This window comes from Pituophis catenifer, unplaced genomic scaffold (genome assembly GCF_029215685.1).
Source record: "Pituophis catenifer annectens isolate HBS135680 unplaced genomic scaffold, rPitCat1.0.hap2 SCAF_2, whole genome shotgun sequence".
Taxonomy (NCBI): domain Eukaryota; kingdom Metazoa; phylum Chordata; class Lepidosauria; order Squamata; family Colubridae; genus Pituophis; species Pituophis catenifer.
This window is the reverse complement of record NW_027256882.1, coordinates 3,134,371-3,148,577: the sequence shown is the minus strand read 5'-3', so window position 1 is coordinate 3,148,577 and position 14,207 is coordinate 3,134,371. Positions and strand designations below refer to the sequence as shown.

The 14,207-nt window shown below is 44.7% G+C and overlaps 1 pseudogene; it reads right to left on the bottom strand.

The window, feature by feature from the left end:
- The window catches only part of LOC139311592 (zinc finger protein 721-like), a 47,822-nt pseudogene that overhangs the window by 25,545 nt on the left and 8,070 nt on the right, over positions 1 to 14,207 (bottom strand).

Here is a 14,207-nt window from a genome sequence, read left to right as displayed (position 1 = left end):
GGATTTAAACTCGCTTCCCTCAAGAACAGCCACATTATGACTTGCATTACATAATATGAAGCAGGGTGAAAAGACAGATTTCGACAATATTAAGCAAATATTAAGCAAGTAAGAAAAGCTGAAACAATAGTAAGGTATTCAGGACTTTTGCATTTCTGCCTGCAACTCTGCTCTAGTGGATATACTCATCAGAAAGAGCTTCTTGAAATGATTAGGGAATCTCCACCACTTAAATATTGACAGCCACACATCACTTTCAGGCCAAACGATAACCTTCATCTCCACTGATGCTCATGTTTGCTTTCAAACCTCCAACTTAGCAAAAAGCACAAGAAAGGATTGAGGATTCAGAATCAGAATCAAGCTGGAAGGGAATTTGGAGCTCTTCTAGTCCAGCCCCCTGCTCAAGGAGGAGAACCTATACCAGTGATGACTAACCTTTTTGCCATCGTGTGCCAAAAGCGGGGCCATGAGGGAGTCGTGTGCGTGCATGCCCATACCCATTATTCATTGCCCCCTGCACCCCCACACACGTGCACGTGACTCCCCCACGCTCCCCGTGCTCCAGAGGCTTTATGGAGCCTGGGGAGGAAGAAAATGGCTTTCCCCACTCCCCCTGGAGGCCCTCCAGAGCCGGAAACATCCTGTTTCCCGGCTTCCCCTGGGCCCGGAAGGCCTGAAAATCAGATGGCCGGCATGCACATGCGAGCTGGAACTGAACTAGGGCAATGCTTGCGTGCCCACAGATATGGCTCTGTGTGCCACCTATGGCACGTGTGCCATAGGTTCGCCATCACGAACCTATACCATTTCAGACAAGTGACTATCGAGTCGCTTCTTAAAAACGTCCAGTGATAAAGCACCCACAATGTCTGGAGGAAAGCTGTCCCATTGGTTAATTGTCCTCACTGTAAGGAACATTGTTAATTCCATGTTGCTTCTCTCCTTGATTAGTTCACATGCATTGTTTTTTGTCCTGCCCTCCAGTGCTTTGGAAAATAAATTTACCTCCTCCTCTTTGTGGCAGCCTCTCAAGTACTGGAATACTGCCATCGCTCCTAATCCTCCTTTTCTCTTGTCTAGCCAAATCCAAATCCTGCAACAGTTCTTGTTTTAGTCTTCCGGCCTTTAATCATTTTAGCTGCTCTTCGTTGGAACGTCTCAGCATCTTTTTTTGTAATGTAATGACCAAATCTGGATACAGTATTCTAAGTGTGGTCTTACTAAGGCTTTATTAAACGGTACTAATACTGCATTTGATTTTGATTCTGTCTCCGTTTATACAAACCAAGGATTGTATTAGCTTTTTTGGCGGCTGCTGCACACAAATGACTCATGTTTAAGTGACCATTCCTTCGGGCTCCCAAGGTCCCTCTCACAGTTATTGTTTTTGAACTAGGTTTCATGTAATCTGTTTTTCCCACCCAGGTGTAAACCCTTACTTTTCTCCACATTAAACTTCACTTTGTTGGATTGAATCTTGAATCATTTGGATCAGAAAGGCACAGTATCCGTACACATAAAAATCTATAGACCTGGTGGATCAGAGGTTAGAATACAGTACTACAAATTAATTGCCCACAGCCAGGAGTTCGGTCCTGACTGGCTCATGATTGATTCAGTCTTTAATCTTTGTCAGGTCAGTAAAATGAGGATCCAGTTTCCTGCGGATAATATGCTGACTTTGTAAACTGCTCAAAGACTGCTATAAAGCTTTGTGGAGTGGTAGAGAAGTCTAAAGTGGAATTGCTATTGCTATATACTTTACCCTTAGCATGGATCATTTTATGATAAGTAAGATTACTATTATTAGCAAAGGTCTTTCCACATTCCATGCATTTATATGGCTTCTCTCCTGTGTGGGTTCTGTTATGAGAAGTAAGAGCATTGCTCTGAGCAAAGGTCTTTCCACACTCCATACATTTATATGGTTTCTCTTCTGAGTGGATCCTTTTATGGGAAGCAAGGTAACTGCGTTGAGCAAAGGACTTTCCACACTCCATGCATTTATATGGCTTTTCGCCTGTGTGGATTATTTTATGGGAAATAAGAGTACATCTTCGACCAAAGGTCTTTCCACATTCCATGCATTTAAATGGCTTTTCCCCTGTGTGGATCTTTTTGTGGATAGTAAGTCTATAGTTCAGAGTAAAGGATTTTCCACACTCCATGCATTTATATGGTTTCTCTCCTGTGTGGATTGTTTTGTGGTTTCTAAGTCCTTTGCTATGAGTAAAGGTTTTCCCACACTCCAGGCATTTATATGGTTTCTCTCCTGAGTTGATCCTTTTATGGGAAATAAGATTACTATAACTTCTGAACTTATTATCATACTCTCTACATTTGTTTTGGGTTAAATAGTGTTCATCTACATGTAATTTATCTTTGATTAGCTTCACACTTTTCCCAATATATTTTTTCCTTATTTTTTCTTGTTGGGCAAGAAAGTCTTGCATCGGAGCATCAGTGGAAGATGAGCTTTCCTGATTCCAATTATTTGACTGGTTTCTTTCATGGCTTTCAAATTCCATTCGAATTCCAGACTTCTCCCTTCCATCTTTAGCATTGATCACTTGGAGCAGTTCACAGGAATTTTGATTCTCCTGCCCATTATTACCTTCAAAGGAAAAGAGAAATGAAAATGATAACACAGTTAGAGAAAAAGATCAAACTGTAGAAAGTCAAGTGAATTTACTTCTGAATTTCTCTGAAATTCCATTAGGTGGTATGTTTGCATGCTTACAGTGGTGTGATATGGACATGATTTCTATATTTATGAGTCATGAAAGCTTTGAAAATATCTAGAAAATAGCTATTTCTTTATAATTATCTCATTATCTATATATATATGCAAATCTCACTCAGTTTTGAGTTAAGGAATAATCAGGGGAAACCTCCAAGGAGGAATTAGGAGAAAACTTAAGATTTATTGGGGTGGGTTAATTACAGCAGAGACTTGTGAGAAATCAAACAACTTTGAAACAATCTCCTTCTTCCCGGGGGTACCTTGGATCAGTTGCTCCACGGCATCTGTCTTCCAGGCGGGACTCCTGCTCAGCCCATTCCTTTATCTCAGCGATGAGACTTTGGAGCGAAATCCCTTGCTTGAAGCCTCCCATTGGCTTGTAAACACTCTTTGCGTGGCGACTGGAAAGGTTGGAAGGTTTCAAGAATGGCTATTTCGCTGTCCCAAAGTCTTATCGGCTTGCAAGGGTTCTTTGACTGGATCTGGTACAGGCTTCAGTTCATAGAAAACAGAGGCCTAAACTACTTTAGTATGAGATCAAACAAGACAAGTAGTGCAAGATCTCAGGCTACTGATCATGGGTGATCTCGCACTGCAGTATTTCTGGCCTGTGTTCTTTATGAAGTGAGGACTGCACAAGATCCAGGGGCAAAGTCTTTGAAAACAAAGAGGCCTTCCCTCTGTTTGCAAAGAATTTTGGCTTGGATATCATGCAGGCCTTGGATTAGCAGAGAACAGAGGCCTAAAGTACTGTAGTGCAAGATCACTTGAGATACTTAGCGTGAGATTTCGTGCTACTGATCTCATGCATCTCTCACTACTTTAGGCCTCTGTTTTCTGCAAATGCATCAAAGCAGGTAAAGGAACCAACGTCTCGCTACATCATTGCAATGTAAGTCTCAGCAGGGTGGGGTGGGGGTATAGATGGCGCGAACATTGCAGCGTCTCTGCTGTCATTTGTAAGTGTGAATGACAGCTGTAATGCTACAACATTTATAATTCCAAGACTGGGTCTTAAGTACTTGAGAGACGGCTAGGTCGTAACTTGGAACAGTCATGTAGTGCGTGTCAGGTTCCAATGTCATCTCAAATAAATTGCATTCCCAAACAATTAATCTTTGCTGAAATCTTCCATTTATTGAGTACGACAAATCTGGCCCCGACTTCGTCATAGCCGATACTAACCCTCTGACCCCAAACCCTTCCCTTTCCGTTCCCCAATTCTCAGCGTCTCATTGGCCATCTTCCAAGTCAGTCTCCCCAGCTCCTGACTTCAACCCACAGGAATGTCCCCCCTCCCATCCCATCTCCTAGGGGATATTATCTACAGATAAAATAAGTAGGTGAAAAGCCAAGCCTTGTCTTCTTCTCTTTATGGCAGCATTAGAATGCTGACAGTGGGATTACCTGTACCCTAGGATGCAGAGTCACACTGCATCAGGCCTTTGTTCATGAATTGGACTGGGAGAATGCTCTTCACAGAAAGCATCTAAGCAAAGAGATATTGACTCTTTCCTTCCTTGGAGTACGAGAAGGCCAGATAGTTTCCTTCTCCCTCCCAGGAAATAATATCGGATTAGTGATTTTTTAAATATATAATGAACTATAATCTGTCTTCTTGAATTCTCGGATTGGGGACTAGAGAACTCTTACCCAGAGAGACCACGTTCCTATGGTTTTCAAGCATGACTTCCGAATGCAGCGTTTTTTGGTCAGAATCCAGCTGAGACCATTCCTCCTCAGAGAAATACACAGCCACCTCCTTGAAGGACATAAGACTCTCCTGAACATGGAAAAAAGAACAGAACAGGAGGATTCGCAATATCTGTTCATCTTCATCAATGATTTAGATAAGGGGATAGAAGGGGAAGTCCTCAAATTTGCAGACAAGACCAAGTTGACAGACATAACAACACTCCAGAAGATAAGCTCAAGATATAGAAGTATCAACAGATTGGGCCCCATCTAACAAAATGAAAATCAACGGTGAGAAATAGAAGGTGCTACATTTAGGAAATAAAAACTAAATGCACTGGCATAGATTAGGTGATACCTGGCTCAATAGTACAAAGTGCAAAAGGAATCTTGGAGTCCTAGTGGACAATCGCTTAAACAAGAGTCAGCAGTATGCTACAGTTGCCAAAAAAAAACCAACTCAATCATAGGCTGCATTAAGAGAGGGGTAGAATCAAGATCACATGAAGTGTTAGTTCCACTTTATAATGGAACTGGGAATATTGCATCCAATTTTGGTTGCCAGATTGAAAAAAAGATCTTGAAACTCTGGGAAGAGTACAGAAAAGACCAACCAAAATGATTAGGGTCCTGGAGGCTAAAATATATAAAGAATGGTTGCCGGAAGAACTAGGGGTGAGATGGTAGCAGTGTTGCAATATCTAAGGAGCTGCCACAAAGAAGAGGAGGCCAACCTATTCTCCAAAGCACCTGAAAGCGGGACAAGAAGCAATGGATGGAAACTAATCAAGGAGAGAACTAATATGCAACTAATGAGAAATTTCCTGACAGAACAATTAATCGGGAATGTTTGATCTCGTAATCCAGGAACAAATCAGAGGATTGGAAATTATTTTATAGCCCGACATACTGGGATTAAATGCTCTATGTGGCCATTCTCTTTGGATTTTAAAATTCTGCTTTATTTTTTGATGTGATTTGCTTATTTTTTGAACTATAGGTTATGAACAAGGCTTTTTAAAAAAATGGTAATGTGGCAATGTGAGTATTAATTTTTCATTAGCCTTGCAAAACTCCAAGTCAAATAACTGCAAAAAGAACAGGTCTCTAGCAGTCACTACAACTGTGATACATTTATTCCTATTTCTTGAAGGACTTGTTAAAACATTAGTTCGTGTAAACTCATAGTTGGAAGAGTACCTAGGAGAACTAGTTAACCAGTGGTCTTTAAAAAACATTTCCTAAACAGAATCTGAGGGTAGAAATGACAAACCATTGTGTCTCAGTAAGAGTCTACAGAGGAAACTATGCTGGTTGAGAGCATCTTGAACCTGCTATTATGCTGTCCATGCTGTACAGGAAAACAAAAATAATTCAGTCCAAACAAGGGGGAAAATAGAAGGCGGGAGAACTTTGCACACCCGCTTCACTTCCTGAAGGAAAGGAGAATACAAATCTAATAACTTTTTTCTTTCTTACTTGATTTGGAGGTTCAACCACTGTTTGAGCTCCATCGTAAAAAGTAGAAAACTTCATTCTTTGTTTCTCTAAGGATAAAATAATTTCAAAATGTATATTTAACAAAGTAAGGAGAGGTATACTACAGAAGAGAAGAAAGGTAAGACAGATCGGATTTCTCTGGGTAATTGGAGGATCTTTAATTACCTCCTGAGGTGTTCTGACTTGGGTCTTCCCAAGGGATCCTCCTGAAAAATAGCTCCTGAGGGGGATTTGATGGATTCTTCTTTCCCTCAGGATCTCTGATCTCCTTAGTGCAGCAGTTCAAATAGGAGGAAGGATGGAAGAAGCAGAATTAATGTACATCACACAACATAAAGTGGAATCTTATGTTCAGAACACAACCTCAAAGCCCCCAATATCCACCAGTGAGGTTGAGTGAGAAAACAATGGAACAATATTCTACAAGAATTGATGGGACATAGTCACATATTATGAATGTCAGAGAGGTTTGGGAAGGAGGGATGAAGTATTCAAACACATTCTTTATTCCCTTTTGAGCTCCCTAAAGTGTCTCACCTGCAACTCAACCTGCTCCTTCTGCTCCTCCACCTGGCTCAGGAGGAAGCCTTCAGCCAGGGCCACTGCCTGGGAGCAGGTCTCTGCTCCACACTCCCGCACCCAGCCCTCCATCTCTGGGGGCAGAAGGAACAGGAGCTGCTCCAGAACCACCAGGTCCAGCATTTGGGCTTTGGTGTGCTTTTCTGGTCTCAGCCATCGCCTACTAAAATCATGGAGTCGGCCGCAAAGTCCTCGGGGACCCTCAGCCTCCTGGTATTGGATGAAGTTCCAGGGCTGAACTTCTGAAGGGAGGATGGTTTCCTCCTCCAGGATCTCCTGCCCAGTCCTTCTCCAGAGCTTCCCCCGCTTCCCAGGCTGAGCAGCTGAAGGGCCTTTTCCGCTTCCCTCCTTTCCAAAAGGTTGTGCCTCCATCCTTTCTCTCTCCTGCAGAACAACTGCAAATGGCTCCAAGGACTCTGGTGGGTCTCCAGATGCCTTTTCCTTCACGGGACCATTTCTGGGGCTGCAGGACTGATCCCCCCCAAGGGATTCCGCTCTTTTTTTGCCCCCAAGAGAAACTTTTGCCTGGCTTCGAGTTTCTGTATCTGAGATGGGAAGAAAAAACAAATATTAAGAATTAGAAAGTGGAATTCAGCCACTGAGCGACCTTCCCCCAACCTCCCCGGAGCCCCAAGAGGCTCATCCCAGCGCAGGACTGAGGTGCCCCCGAGCAGGGCCGGGAAGGAGGCAGCTGGAGAGGCCGCCCCGCTTCTCTCCCCTCCGGAGACAGGGAGCCTGGTGCGAATCCTGCCTCCTCCTCGCCCGGCTTCTCTCCGCTCCTGCTGGGCCTCCGCAAGGCCGACCCTCCCCTCCCCCCACTCGGCTCTTCCTCAGACAGGGGGCGGGAAGGATCCCCCTGCATGGAGAGGGCGGCTGGGGAGCATGGGACCCGGGGTGGAAGCCGGAGGAAGGCTGGGCGTGGGTCTCTCCCTCCTCCGCCTCCCTTTGCCCGGGAAGAGCCCCCAACTCACCCAGGGAACGTCTGGATCTCCTCCCCCGCCAGAGTCTCCCGCAGCCTCTCCGCCTCCTGTGGAGCCACAGAGGTTAAGGAGAGCGAGTGCGGAGTCCTAGAGCGGCAAGTGCTTGTGATGTCATTTCCTTCCCAGCCTCCTATGGAAAGGCAGCTGTGACGTTCGCCCTCCGCTGGACCAATGGGGAAGCGCATGACCCTACCGTCTCTTATCAGAAGGCTCCCCCTGGTGGATTAGGGGCAAAGTGCCAGGATTGTAGAAAGGGCGGGAAAGAGGAGTGCGTCTGAGGGGAAGGGAGAGGGGCATGGGAGTAGGAGAAAAGGCCCCTCTCAATGCCTCCCTGCCCAAGAAAAGCTTTGTGGTTTCCAAATACAGCACTCTCTCCCTCTCCCTCTCCTTACCTCTCTAGGAACCGTCTGTGGAGATGGAAAAAAAAAATCTCTCTGGAGGATTTAAACTTGCTTCCCTCAGGAAGAGCCACCCTCAAGGCTGGGCAGAGATTGGAGGAGGCCTCAAAAGGGTCCAAATCCTGTCAGAAACAGCGGGGCGGTCAGAAGAGGAGGACCAGGAGAATCTCTGGGAAACACAGCTTGTGTCTTGTGGTTGTTCAGAACTCTGGCCCCCTTTCAAGCAGGAGCAGCCCAGCTGTGCGGCCGAGAGCAGTGCTGTCAGGAGGACGAAGAACACCCCCCCCCAAAGATTCGCTTGTGTCAGTGGCTGCCAATATTGTGGTCGAAAGCGAAAACCAAGAATCAGCCATCGTCAGTATGTTTTGGAAGGGAGATAAACATGAATCTTGCAATATCTTGCTGCCACTGTGCAAACCTCAGCACAGGCAATATCAGCTGAGTCTTCCTCCTTCCAAAAAGAGCCTGGTGGCGCAGCAGACTAATAGCCTGTTATTATCATTCAGCTGCCTGCAATTACTGCTAGTTCGAATCTCCCCAGGCTCAAGGTTGACTCAGTCTTCCATCCTTTCTAAGGTAGGTAAATTGAGGACCCAGTTTGTGGGGGCAATAAGCTGATTTTGTATAAATATACAAAAAGTATGAAGGCTATTGCTTAACGCATTGTAAGCTGCCCTGAGTCTCCGGAGAAGGGCGGCATATAGATCAAATTTAAAAAAAAAAAACATGCCAGGATGTGATCTGAATAAGACCCAGCTTGACCTGCTATTGAAACGCCCCCTGGCTCTTTCCCAAAAGGAGGGTGGCTGTTTCTACGTTTTGCAGTGCAAGGGGCGGCAGGTGAGTCCCGCTTTTCACTTTTGAGATGCTCACTGCTCGCTTGCAGCAACTGGGACTGCTGCAGGTGGCACTGGCAGCAGGCAGAGGCACAGGACCGGCCACTCCGTATACAGCAGCCACTGCAAGCACATTTAAGGCAGCTGCTACAAGCACACTTTGGAAAAGAATCAGGAAGTGTTTCAGTAGCAGGTCAAGCTGTGTCTTATTCGGATCACATCCCGATGTGTTTAGGTGTTTAGCGAGAAAGCACAGCTCCTATTCTCTGTGATGTGATCTGAATAACACCCAATTTGACCTGGTATTGAAACACTTCCCGGAAAGAGGGCAACAAACACAAAGGACACCCAGACTTGTGGTGCTTTTTGATTCAGGTGCTGCTGCTTAATTTGGAAGGAGAGGCTTTTACATTTGCACAATGTGTCTCCTGAGAGGTAACAATAACAGAGTTGGAAGGGACCTTGGAGGTCATTTAGTCCAACCCTGCTCACGTAGGAGACCTATACTTGCCGGCTGGCGACCCCCAGGGGGAGAGCCTTCTCTGTGGCAGCACCTGCCCTCTGGAATGACCTGCCCCCTGAGATACGCACGATATTAGACCTCCGGACCTTTCTTCGGGCCCTGAAAACACACTTATTCCATCTAGCCAGGCTGGCTTGATCCCATCCTCTCAGTTTTTAATTGAATTCGGTTTTAATTGGGTTGTTTTAAACTTGGGCCAAAATTATTTAATTGTTTTTTAAATTATTTTTTTAAATTTTATATGCTATACACGCAGGAGAAGGGCGGTATAGAAATAAAATAAATAATTAATAATAATAATAATAATAATAATAATAATAATAATAATAATAATAGTAGGGATTCAAACCGCCGATCTTTCTGATCCACAAGCCACCTAGCCACCATCTTAGCCACTGAGCCACCTAGCCAGGACAGGCTTTTACTTTTGCACAATGTGTCTCCCGAGAGGTCTCGTGGACAGGCAGGTGGGCCTCTTGTCCTTAGCTTCTCACCCCGCTCTTTCTCCTCTCCTTCAGCCCAGCCTAACCCTCCATCCAGCAGTTAAGGATGAGGGGCTCACCCGTCTCTTCATGAAGAATCTCAGGAAACACAGTGTGCAAATCAAAACAAATCTGGGCTCCCTTTCCGTTTGTTCCCCCTCCCCACTCTCACACTCCTCTCTCTCTCCCTGGGAACTGGGTGGTGGGAGAAGAAGGGCCATCAAGGGGATGCTGGCAAGACAATCCTGAAGAAAGGACAAAATGACCCCACTGCCAGTGTCCAGGTACTGCCGCTGACTTGGAATGAATGGCTCTTTCATTTGGACACCATGTCTCTTTAGAGGTCTAATGGAAAGGCAGGAGAGCCCCTTGTCCTTAGCTACACAGCTTCTGCCCCCCCCCCCCCATCTTTCTCCTCTACTTCACCTCAGCCTAATCCTCCATCTCCCTCAGAGGTGGGAGGCCAGTTTCAAAGGGGATGGGAGAGTTGGGACAAATCTGCAAGAAAGAAGACTCTTTCTTCCGTGCCAGGTTCCCAAATCCACAACCGCTCTCCTTTCCTCCTTCCTCTTGCTTCTTAGGTGAGAGATGAAAAGTCCCATTGTTCCCAGCCGCTCTCCCACCGTCTGACTTTGCTTGTGGAGTGTGCAGTGGAGCTGGAGGACCATGTTCGACAGCGGACGCCGAATGGGCTGGGACTGTGACGTGGCACCACCCCCGCCCCACCACTCCTTGCAGCAGAAGCAGGAGCACCACCAACAGATGAAGGCACAAGGGGTGTGTGGGAGGCATGCAATATAGCCCGCTGGACACACCATACAGCTGCCTGCCCCGTTACTGCTGCGGGCAAAGATGGAGTGAGTGAGCAGGCAGCCACACATCCAGCACGTTAGATTGCATGCCTTCTCCATTCCCCAACGCCTCTACAGGTGCTGTGAAGTGAAGCAAGGGTGGCACCTCACCACGCCCCCTACACTCTCAACCCCACAATCCAAGCTCATTCTCCAGCTCTGCTACACACTCCGCAAGTGAAGACGGATGGTAGGAAATTCTCACCCCCCCGCACCTCTGCCTCCACTTGCTGCTTTGAGGCTCTGGGCTGCTTTTTGCACACACTCCACATTGACATCTGTCATTATTCCCTCAGAACAGGTCTCGGAGAGAAAAAAGTCGCCTGCTTTTGCATTCATACCGGTTGATTCATCTTAATTTGACACAGCAGACACAAGTTGGATGGAGGGTCCTTGGTGCACTGATGTTGTTCCCTAGTTTGGTTAATGAAATGTCTGCAACAAAACAATCAAGCTCAGGGAGCACCAAAGACCCCTCGTTTCAACAGTGAGCTACAAATTTTCTCCTATATTGGCAGGTTGATTATTTTTTGGTATCTTCATATCCCAGAGAAAGTTCCCATTCGCATTTCTGCATATTTCATCAGGAAGGATTGAAGTAGTTTTTTTCAAGTAATTCTTCTTAATTTCACATTATTGTGACCCCATTGATTTTCAAAGGTCTTTCTTCTTGATTGATCATTTGCAATGTTAGCACAGTGGAGTGATTTTGATTCTGATTCTCTGGAGTATCTCTAATTTGGGACAAGGAAGGAAGGTGGGGTGTATGGGGAGTCTGCAGGTGTTTGAGCAGAGAAGACTGAAGATGCCCAGCAATTGGACTATATGCTGATTAGACCATGTGGCTGGAGACTTTGGGGGAAGTGACAAACTTTTATTTTTAATTGGGTGGAAAACTAGCAGGAACCCAGAGCCAGTTTGCCACCAAGTTGTGCCAATAAGACATGTCCCAATAACGTTCTTTTTTTTTTAATAAAAATTTATAAATTTTATTAACAAATAGAAAAAGAAAAACGCATACAAAACATATATACAAAAACAAAACATACAATAAAAACAATTTGTATATTCAATCTTATGAAGCATCCGTTTCGAAGTGTTGTATCCAATTACACAATTCTATATATTCCCATAGATCTAAACTCCCTACTTCTTCTTTGTTTATTAACCCTTTATCTGTTCTGCATTCTATTCCATTATTCCCGAACACTTTATTCTCTTTTGTTCTTACTGCCTACGTAAGGATAAGTTAAACTGCTGTGTTTTAATCTATCCGATTTGTCCCTTTTGTCCATAACTAGTTTGCGCCAATGGTACCAATTGTTCCAAACTTTGTAGAATTCAGTGTCTTCTTTTTCCTTTAATTCCTTGGTCAACCTATCCATCTCTGCACATTGTGTTATTTTGTCTATAATTTCTTCTTCGGAAGGGATTTTCTCCAATTTCCAGTTTATTTATTTATTTATTCATTCATTTATTTATTATTCAAACTTCTATACCGCCCTTCTCCTTTCGGACTCAGGGTGGTGAACAGCCAAAATAAAAACATTTATACATAACATTGCAATTAAAAATAGATTTAAAATAATTAATAAATTTGGCCCATAATTTAAAATTTGTCAATTTAAAATCAGTATCAAAATTTTAAAACCAACCCTAAAATCAAGACAGACCGGCTAACTGAAAAAAGTAAGTTTTTAGGGCCCGACAAAAAGTCCGGAGGTCGGAGATCACTCGTATCTCTGGGGGTAGATTATTCCAAAGGATAGGTGCCACCACAGAGAAGGCTCTCCTCCTGGGGGTCGCCAGCCGGCATTGTCTGGCCGACGGCACCCTGAGGAGGCCCTCTGTGGGAGCGAACTGGCCGGTGGGAGGCTATTGGTGGCAGAAGGCAGTTCCATAAGTACCCCGGCCCTAAGCCATGGAGCGCTTTAAAGGTGATCACCAACACCTTGAAGCGCACCCGGAAGTCCACTGGAAGCCAATGCAGCTCGCGCAGGAGAGGAGTCACATGGGAGCGCCCCGTCGCTCCCATAATCCCCCGCGCGGCCGCATTCTGCACCAGTTGGAGCCTCCGGGTGTACCCCAGGGGGAGCCCCATGTAGAGAGCGTTACAATAGTCCAGACGAGAGGTGACGAGTGTTTGAGTGACCGTGCGTAGGGAGTCCCGGTCCAGAAAGGGGCGCAACTGGTTAGCATATGTTATCCTGGCCACTGTTAAGATGTGTGTTAACAGATATTTTATTTCTTTGGGATAGTTTCTGGTAAAGATTCCTAATAGGAAGGTTTCAGGTTTCTTGTATATTTGTACTGATGTAATTTGTTCAAACCAGTTTTTAATCATAGACCAAAATTTTTTTGCCGCTGGACAGGTCCACCATAGGTGGTAAAAGGTGCCTTGGGCTTTCTTACATTTACAACAGGTCGAGCTGTTTTTTGGATTTATCTTTGGCAGTCTTGTTGGGGACATATGCCACCTAGAGAACATCTTTAGTTGGTTTTCTTTGTATGCCACCGCCAGCATTGATTTTATATTCATCTTCCAGAGTTCTTCCCATTTAGCCAATTCTACTGAATATTTAAAATTCTGCATCCATTTGATCATATTATGTTTGACTAGTCAATAACATGTTCTTTGAGGAATATGCCTGCCTTGGAGTTCTTAGTTTTGGGAATGTATTACTTGGAACCTTGATGTTGGGATGGATGGATGGATGGATGGAAGGAAGGAAGGAAGGAAGGAAGGAAGGAAGGAAGGAAGGAAGGAAAGACCATCATTAATTCAGTGCTATTGTAACTTCGAATGGTTACTTTATTAATGATTGTAAATCAAAGTCTACCTGGGTTGGCCAGTAGGCTGGCTAGCAAGGGGAACTTAATACACATCCATATTTCCCTGCCGCTGCTTTCTCTTAATAAAACTACTTGCTTTAATGCTCCATGTGTGGACAAAGCTCGGAACAGCCCAATATTTCCAGAACGCTAGAATTATTGAGTTCAAGCAGCGCTTTTTTCACACAACTCTGTGAACAAAGTTACAATTGCACTGAAAAAAATGAAAACTGCAAAATGAGTAAATATTGTGGCCTGGCAGCTGTGAAGGCAAACAAAATACTGGGATACCTCACCAGTTGTATCACCATCAAGAAAAAGGAGGTCCTAACCCACTAGATAGGGCTTTAGTCAGTCCCCAATTTGGAATACTGTGTCCAGTTCTGGAGACCTCACTTAAAACAAGATATTGGTAAGATTGTGTGAGGGCAGAGATGGGCAACATGACGGAAAGCAAGGAAAGATCACCACAAAGTTAGGATAAAGAGCCTATGAGTTGCCTTTTCTAATTCAGCATCACTATAACCCCGTTCTCCTTATGGTTTTCTTTCTCAGTTATTACCTGCGTTACATAATGTGAAGCAGGGTGGAAAGTCAGTTTTTGGCAATATTAAGCAAAGTAAGAAAAGCTGAAACAATAGTAAGGGATTCAGGACTAACTGCATTTCTGCCTGCAACTCTGCTCTAGTGGAAATACTCATCAGAGGGGGTTTCTTGAAATGATTGGGGAATCTCCACCACTTAAATATTGGCAGCCACACATCACTTTCAGGCCAAATGATAAC